The following is an 8,804-nucleotide window of genomic DNA, read 5'->3' on the forward strand; positions in this document are numbered from 1 at the left end:
AACTCTTCATTTCATTGTGAAGTTAATGTTTCCTATTTCTGCACTTTAATCTGCACTCCTCCTCAATAAGGCAGCAGATGACAGACGAGTGCAGACGGAGCAGTCGGCCTTCACTCCTCACACTGCTGGCTCACTAAATGACACTGAGGTGACTGTGAGGAACTGAAATGGACGACTGAGAAGGTCAAATGAGGTTTGATGTCCACAATTAAACGTAGGATTTGCTGCTTTAGACTGACATTTGTTAATATTTGTGAAGTCTCATTAGCCGCAGCTGCTCACCTCATACAGAACACAATTAATACTTCAGAGAACAGCATTGTGCTCAATTCTAGAAAAACAGAGAAACTTAAACCTTTAATAAAGGAATCACATTTGTATGTCAGTAATCATCTGCCTACTACCACATTGATTCCTTTTGATTGACACATCACAAATTGCTCAGGTTTTCTTTCTCTCTCTTTCATTTGTCAAATGACTGCTGGTTGTTGTAGAGCACAATGGCTCATAAAGTGTTCAGTAATCTTAGTAAGACTTTTACAAATCTAACGACACAATACAGAGGTGTGCGCTCATTTGTGTGTTTTAATATTTTATTTCTTTGAAATGAATGCTTTAGTGAGGATTTGAGCACAAATGTCTTTAAGTGATCATTAACAAAGACCTGATGCTTGATATCCGTGTGTTTAGATAAACCTCAGCATGTTGATTTCAAACACGTGAAAGTTCTTTGTGTCAAGTCGTGTCACTAATCCCAGACAATGCTGTGACTGTCCACTCAGATCCTAAATTTGATTCAGCTCATCGTATTTCCTGATTGTGATGTCTGTTCAGGTGAAATGCCATTATATAAACACACACAGCTGAAGTCATTTTGTGTTAAATTCCTTGACTTTGCTCTCTGGTGTCAGTTCTCGTCTCAGGTTTCTCCAGTTTGTACTGAGTTTCATTTTATTTATTCCCTTGACGTCTCTTCCTTTCCCCTAACCACAGGCTGACGAGTTGCAGGTTACACAATCCATTACACTGATGAAGTTGTTGAAGTGTCTGCCTTCCCAGAATTCTATTTATTGTCCAGATGCACTAATGTGGACGAGTAATTTTTTTTTGGATGTATTGATGCAACACACAAGGAGAACACAAAATAAAAAAGACAAACATGACACACTGTAATGTGATTTTATTATGTTTTATATCATGTATTTGCTATCGAGGCCACAAGCGAACCGACGTTGTCAATAACTCCACCCAGGGAGGTCATGCCTGATTTGCTCTCAGAACTTCAATGTCCATTTTGGCAAACATCAGCATCTTTTAAAAGAGAACAGTGGAATGACGATTCACTTAAGTTAAATGACAGTGCACCACACACTCCATGCCACCAGAACCCTACTTTGTATTTTAAAATGATTTATTATGTCATTTGTCAGAACATGAGGGTGAGTTGAGATCGTTGTTGCTGGTACCAAAATCTTACCTGGCAGCAGGTTTGTGAGTTAGCACACACAGACCTCTTGGGTGTCCATCTCGTCATTGGCAAAACACTCGGAAGGATAAAATGTAGATTTTACTGTTAGGGAATTAATGAGGAGATCCGTCCCTTGTTGTGTTTTATGTCTAGCATATCAGCTGCGACAGATTCGTAGAAAAGACCATGCTCCTCTTGTTCCATTCCTCTGATAAATATATAAACTTCTGAACGTATCAGGGTGGGCAAAGTATGTCCTCTAGAACCCTCAGCCCGATGATATAAATTGGATTGTGCTACATGGTATCCAGAGGCTATCCCCTTAAGTCCAGAAGCATCGCATGGGCACTGGTAGGGGTCATCGCGCATATCCCAAAGGAGGTCCTAATGGACCAAGGGAGGCCATTTACCTCAGAAATATTCAGAACAGTTGCCAAACTGCTCCAAATCAGGCACCTTAAGACTTCAGTGTACCATTCTCAGCCTGATGGTCTAGTCAAACAGCTTAATAAGATGTACAAGCAAATGCTTGTCAAGGTGGGTTTATACCACATTTGTCTGAGAGGGCTGTGCCCTTGACTGACCTGACAAAGAAGAGGGCTCCTAACTAGGATCAGTTACTACCCCTCTTGCTATCTGCATACCAGGAAGTCCCACAAGCCTCTATAGTTTTTTCACCTTATGCATTTTTATATGGGTAACAACCCCAGGGATTATTGGATATATTAAAAGATGGATGGAAAAGTGAGGCGCCCCCTTCCACAAATATCTTCAAATATATCACACAATTATGCAATATATTTGGTAAAATCAGACCAGTACTAAGAGCTTATATGGAACATGCCCAATCAGCCAAATCTATAACCATGGTAAGATGCTCCTAGTGTTTGCTCTTAGAGATCAGGTCAAGCTTCTTCCACTTCCTATTCCAAATTATTGGATCATTGGAAAGGGTGATTTGAAATTAAGAAAAGGAAGGAGCTGGTTGACTATTTGGTTAAACAACCCAAACAGTGACAAGAGTTCAGAGCAGATATCCTGTCCATCTGAGAAGTGATTAATGAAAGTCCTGCTCGGACCTCTCTGCTTGAACATGACATCATAACTGACCCAGGAGTAGTTGTCTGAGAACGCCTGTAAACACTCCTGGAAGCAAAACGAGCAGAAGTGGAACTTAAGGTCAAACAAATGCATGATTTAGGAATGATTGAGGAAAGTTTTAGTCCTTGGTCCAGTCCTATTGTATTGGTCCCAAAGGCCGATGGCAGTTAGCACTTTTGCAATGACGTATGTCAGCATGTTTCCTGTTTTGATGCATATCTGATGTTGTGAGTGCACAAACTCCTCAAGCAACTCAAAAAAAGCATGATATTTGACCACCCTTGACATGACAAAGGGTATTGGCCAATTCTCTTAAAGAAATCCGTCAAGGAAAAAAAGATTATTTAGCACCTTTAGTGGTCACTGGCAGTATCGACTCCTCCCATTTGGATTACATGGGACACTGGTCACCTTCCAATATCTGGTGAACAGAGAGCTATGGCTCACAACTCTTATAGTGCTGCCTACCAGAATGACATGGAACACATGCAGCAGGTTCGAGGGGTGCTCCTCACACTATATAACAGTGGCATTAACATTATTTTGGATCAATTGAGGCCAAATAATTGCACTATAGGGTGGGAGGTAGTAGAATTCAACCACAGTGTACCATAGTTAATGCTGTACTCAACTGGCCCTGTCCACAAACCAAACAGCAAGTACAAGCATTCCTGGCATTTGTAGGGTACTACTGCAGGTGTGTGCCTCATTTTTCCTAGAGGGTTATGCCCTTGACAGACCTGACAAACAAGAGGGCCCCTAATATAGTAGTTTGGGGGGAAAAAAATGGAAACAGGCCCTTACACCTGGACCTGTACTGTTGGATTTTATTGCCCAGGCTGACATTTTGGACACAGGTGTCTGTACCGTGTTGAGCAAGAGTGTCGTTTGTGTAGAACATCCCATCGTGTTGCTGAGCCAGAAACTATTGGACCTGGAAACCAGGTATGCAGCTATGGAAAGGGAAGTATTGGTGAATAAATGAGCTATTCTTCAACTGAGGTACTACCTGCATGGCATGAATTCACTCTAGTCATCGACCATGCAACTTTATAGTGGATGGCGCTGCACAAATAGTCAAACCAACATGTCACTTGATGTTTCTTGGACCTTCAGTCATTTAAATTCAAAGTCCTAGATCGCCACAGTTCTCTCCATGTCAATGCTGATGCCCTTTCTCTGAGATATGGCCTCACGGTTTGGGCTACCTGACCCAATTGGTCTGGGCTGGGTGGGCCATGTCACACACATGTGCTTAGGAGACAACTTCAAGGCTCATATAAATGTAAATACACTCCCTACCAGGGGTTGGTGCTGTTGCCTAATGCTTTTTCTTATCCTCCATCTGCAGAAGCAGTGATTGACCGTTGTATCCTGAATAATGTCACGTCAAGTTCCCAGCAACCTGAACCCACTTCTTCCTGCCCTGGCTGATGATATGTAAACACAGGCACTTGTCATTTGAGGGGACATCCTCTGAAAGTGTGGAGTATTTTTACAAGGAATTCACTTTAATTCTTTAAAAACTGCTAAAGAGACAACTTGTACTGTGTTAATGAAATACAGAAAAAATGTCTACATGTGTATTGTGTGTTCAGTTTGTACAAAATACTTCACTGCAGCAACCCTATTAGATGGAATAGCACGAGGATTATAAAGATGATTCAAAATCAGTCAAGGGTGCTTTTAAAAATAAGGAAAACTTTTTAACAATTATAAAATATATTTTAAACAGTAGTGACAGGAAGAGAGTTCTCATCCAAATGTAATTCCTTTGTTAAAGGTTTAAGTTCTGCTGTTTCTATAGAATTGTGCACAATGCTGTTCTTTGAAGTATTACATTTATTTGTTAATTTCTCTAATGAGTTCATCAAATCACAGATGTCTACATTATATTTGTTTGTCCAGAGCTGCTCAGGGCTGTGGTGGTCTCTCCTCACAGCTCCACGGTGGTCCAGCTGCTGGCTCTCTGCAGTTTGCTTCTTCTCCCTGTAACTGCTGTTTGTTTTTATGGACAGTTTAACATTCTTTGAACATAACAGCGAGCAGCACATTAAATCAGTGGTTTACAATGAGCTGAGGATGTGCCCAGTGGTGGTCTGACACTCCATCCTGTCCTGCACCCAGTGCTGCTCAGAGCCAATTTACAAATGTTATTTAGACCAAAAGAAGCCATCATGAAGGTCTTGGTACATAACTACGGTGGCCCTGAGGGGCAAAGTGTGAAAAAAACACACACAATAAATATTAACAAAAAACACATAAAACAAATTAACATGAAGCACAGAAAACAAATGAACAAAAACACGGCCAACAAATTAACATGAAACCCATGAAACTAATTAACATGAAACACATAAAACAAATTAGAAAGAAAACGGAAATGGACTCTAAAAACAGAAATGACATCATTTTTAATTTACCAGAAAGGAGAAAAGAAGAAGACCTGCACTGGTGGTATTTTTGAAGATACAGGAACATTATCATTTTTGCCATATCTGTCTCGTTTTTTAGTATAGTTTCAGTAATTTGTTATAAAGCAAGCCTTGTGTTGGTATTGCACAGTTTTAAAGTGTTTTCAGTTCGTTCCAACATTGATTAAAATAAACATGTTTTGTCCTTTTTGTGGCACAAATCTTCGGTTAAGAACAGCATATTGCCATAACTGCAGCCGCGCTCTAAGTGTATTGACAAGCGTTTTAGAAAGTGATTCAGGTATGTTATGTTTTTAATGGCATACCATATAATAAAGTTAAACTGACTGCAAGTAAATGGTAGTGATATATGCATAAGTTAATAACCATTGGGCATATTGTCTAAAGTGGCAGAAATAACATAATATATCACGCTTAGTCAAATTCAGTGACGTGAGTTTGTCCCGACAGCACTAGGCAAAAAAATAGGCAAAAGTTTTGGACGAGATGCCGGTCCATTTCAGGGCCCATTCATTCACTTTTAGAAGTACTTCTAACGTTGAATAGGTAAGCAAGTTATCAGACATAAATGAAAAATGGGAAACTTTGTAAATTTGTAACTTTGAAACTTTAAAATGAGCAATAATATATGATTATTATATAATGTCATTTAATTTTTTATGGGTTGCTGTGCTCTAAATATCCATCCACACTAAATAATATACTGTTTTTTAATAGGTGTTGTAAATACCACAGACGTGTCTGATTTAATAAATGAATATTTTCGAAAGGGTCACAGGTATGATGTGATTTTAGATTTCCTCATGACGCATCATTGATTCAGCATAAGTCTCCGGACTCTGAAAACAAAATTAAGTCTGCTTGGTCTTTCAAAGTGTGACAATTTCATTTCTTTACAGGTAGTCCGTTTCATGATTCAAATGGAAGTACGTGGACCTGGACAGCTGTTTAGTTATCGGACAATGTTTCAGATTTTAAAACGAAAGTATCAGTTGCAAGCTAGAAGAAGTGACGTAATGAAGCTTATGTCAGAAATGAATCCCTCTGGAACTCGAGCAAGGAGGATCCGAAGGTTTTTCCGAAGAAGTTATCATTCTTTGGGGCCTAATTATGTTTGGCACGTCGATGGCAATGATAAGTTAAAACCATACGGTTTCGCTGTTAGCGGGTGCATTGATGGATTCTCGAGAAAAATATTATGGTTGACATGTGGCCCAACTAATACTAATCCAACAGTAGTGACATCTAACTATATGAAGCTCATTTATGATCCTCGAGTTGTTCCGATGCGATTGAGAACAGATTGTGGAACAGAAAATGGAATAATGGCAGCAATGCAATGTGCACTGAGGTCGCATCACAGTGATCGTTTTTCAGGAGAAGCAAGTCATATTTATGGGACATCTACATCTAATCAAAGAATTGAATCCTGGTGGGCACATTACAGAAAACAACGGTAAGCGCATTATCTTTATTATAATTAACGTGCCGCACTTGATATAATTTAAACATTTACGAGTATTTTATTAACATTTTGTTTCATATGTTTATAACATATGCTTTCTGTTAGTTCACAGTTCTGGATGGACCTTTTCGAGGATCTGAAAGACTTGGGCCATTTCAACGGCAGTCATGAACACAAATGTTTGCTACGCTTCTGTTTCACTGATATCCTGCACAAAGACCTAGAGGAATGCAAGCAACTGTGGAACCAGCATAGAATCAGACCTTCCAGAATGTCTACGTGCCCCCAGGAATTCCCAACGAATTGTGATCTTGCCTCACAGGTCCAGTTTCTTTTTGAATGATCTTTTACAACAACAACAACAACATTTATTTATATAGCACATTTTCATACAAAAAAATGATTTTAGAGCCACTATGAATAGTTATTATGATGAATTGAACATACAGAGTATCTGGATTAAGTTAAAGTGAAGTTATGAGAAGGCCATGTTACAGTAATGTGTTTTCAGCAGTGTTTTAAAGTGCTCTACTGTATCAGCCTGGCGAATTCCTATTGGCAGGCTATTCCAGATTTTAGGTGAATAACAGCAGAAGGCCGCCCGCCTCACCACTTCTTTTAAGTTTAGCTTTTGGAATTCTAAGGAGACACTCATTTGAGGATCTGAGGTTACGATTTGGAATATAACGTGTCAGACATTCCGATATATAAGATGGAGCGAGATTATTTAAGGCTTTATAAACCATAAGCAGAATTTTAAAGTCAATCCTGAATGACACAGGTAACCAGTGTAGTGACATCAAAACTGGAGTAATGTGTTCAGATTTTCTTTTCCTAGTTAGGATTCTAGCAGCTGCATTCTGCACTCGTTGCAATCGATTTATGTCTTTTTTGGGTAGTCCTGAGAGGAGTGCGTTACAGTAATCTAGTCGACTGAAAACAAATGCGTGAACTAATTTCTCAGCATCTTTCAATGATATAAGAGGTCTAACTTTGCTATGTTTCTTAAGTGAAAAAATGCTGTCCTAGTGATCTGATTAATATGCGATTTAAAATTCAGATTACAGTCAACAGTTACCCCTAAGCTTTTTACTTCTGTCTTAACTTTTAATCCTAATGCATCAAGTTTATTTCTGATAACCTCATTGAATCCATTATTGCCAATCACTAAAATTTCAATCTTCTCTTTATTTAGCTTTAGAAAATTACTATTCATCCATTCAGAAATACCAGTCAGACATTGTGTTAGTGAATCGAGAGAGTCGGAGTCATCAGGTGCTATTGATAAGTACAGCTGTGTGTCATCAGCATAGCTGTGGTAGCTCACGTTGTAACCTGAGATAATCTGACCTAACGGAAGCATGTAGATTGAGAAGAGCAGAGGACCCAGGATAGAGCCTTGTGGAACTCCATATTGGATATCATGTGTCTTTGAGTTGTAATTACCACAACTAACAAAGAATTTTCTACCTGCCAGGTAGGATTCAAACCAATTTAAGACACTGCCAGCGAGGCCCACCCATTGACTAAGGCGATTTCTAAGAATATTGTGATCAATGGTGTCAAATGCAGCACTCAGATCTAAGAGGATGAGAACAGATAAACGGCCTCTGTCTGCATTTACCCGCAAGTCATTTACTACTTTTAACGAGTGCAGTTTCTGTGCTGTGATTTGTTCTGAAACCCGACTGAAATTTATCAAGAATAGCAGCTTTATTGAGGTGGTAATTTAACTGGATAATGACCGCCTTCTCCAGAACTTTACTAAAGAAAGGCAGGTTAGAGATGGGTCTGAAATTTTCAAAAGCAGAGGGGTCAAGATTGTGTTTCTTGAGTAGGGGTTTAACTACAGCAGTCTTAAGACAGTCTGGGAAGACCCCCGTATCTAATGACGAATTTACTATGTCCAGAACATTATCAATTAGCACGCCTGATACTTCTTTGAAAAACCTTGTTGGTATTGGGTCAGGGACGTAGGTGGAGGGTTTCAGTTGTGAAATTATTTTATGTAAATCAGGTAAATCTATCCTGGTGAAAGAATTTAATTTGTTTATAACGGAGTACTGGGGCTTAGGAGGTTCCGCAGTGTTGGGGAGATGTACTATGTTATTTCTAATATCATTAATTTTGTGATTGAAGAATACAGCAATAGCCTCACAGGTTTTATTGGAAGTACTTAGGAGGCATTCCTTTGTGTTTCCTGGTTTAACAGACGATCAATCGTAGAGAATAAGACTCTGGGATTACTAGCATTGTTATTTATAATCTTAGAGAAATAGCAGCGCCTCTCAAGACGGACTGTGTTATTGTATTCTGTTATTTTAACTTTTAATAT

The sequence above is a fragment of the Polypterus senegalus genome, chromosome 3, assembly GCF_016835505.1.
Source record: "Polypterus senegalus isolate Bchr_013 chromosome 3, ASM1683550v1, whole genome shotgun sequence".
Lineage (NCBI taxonomy): Eukaryota > Metazoa > Chordata > Cladistia > Polypteriformes > Polypteridae > Polypterus > Polypterus senegalus.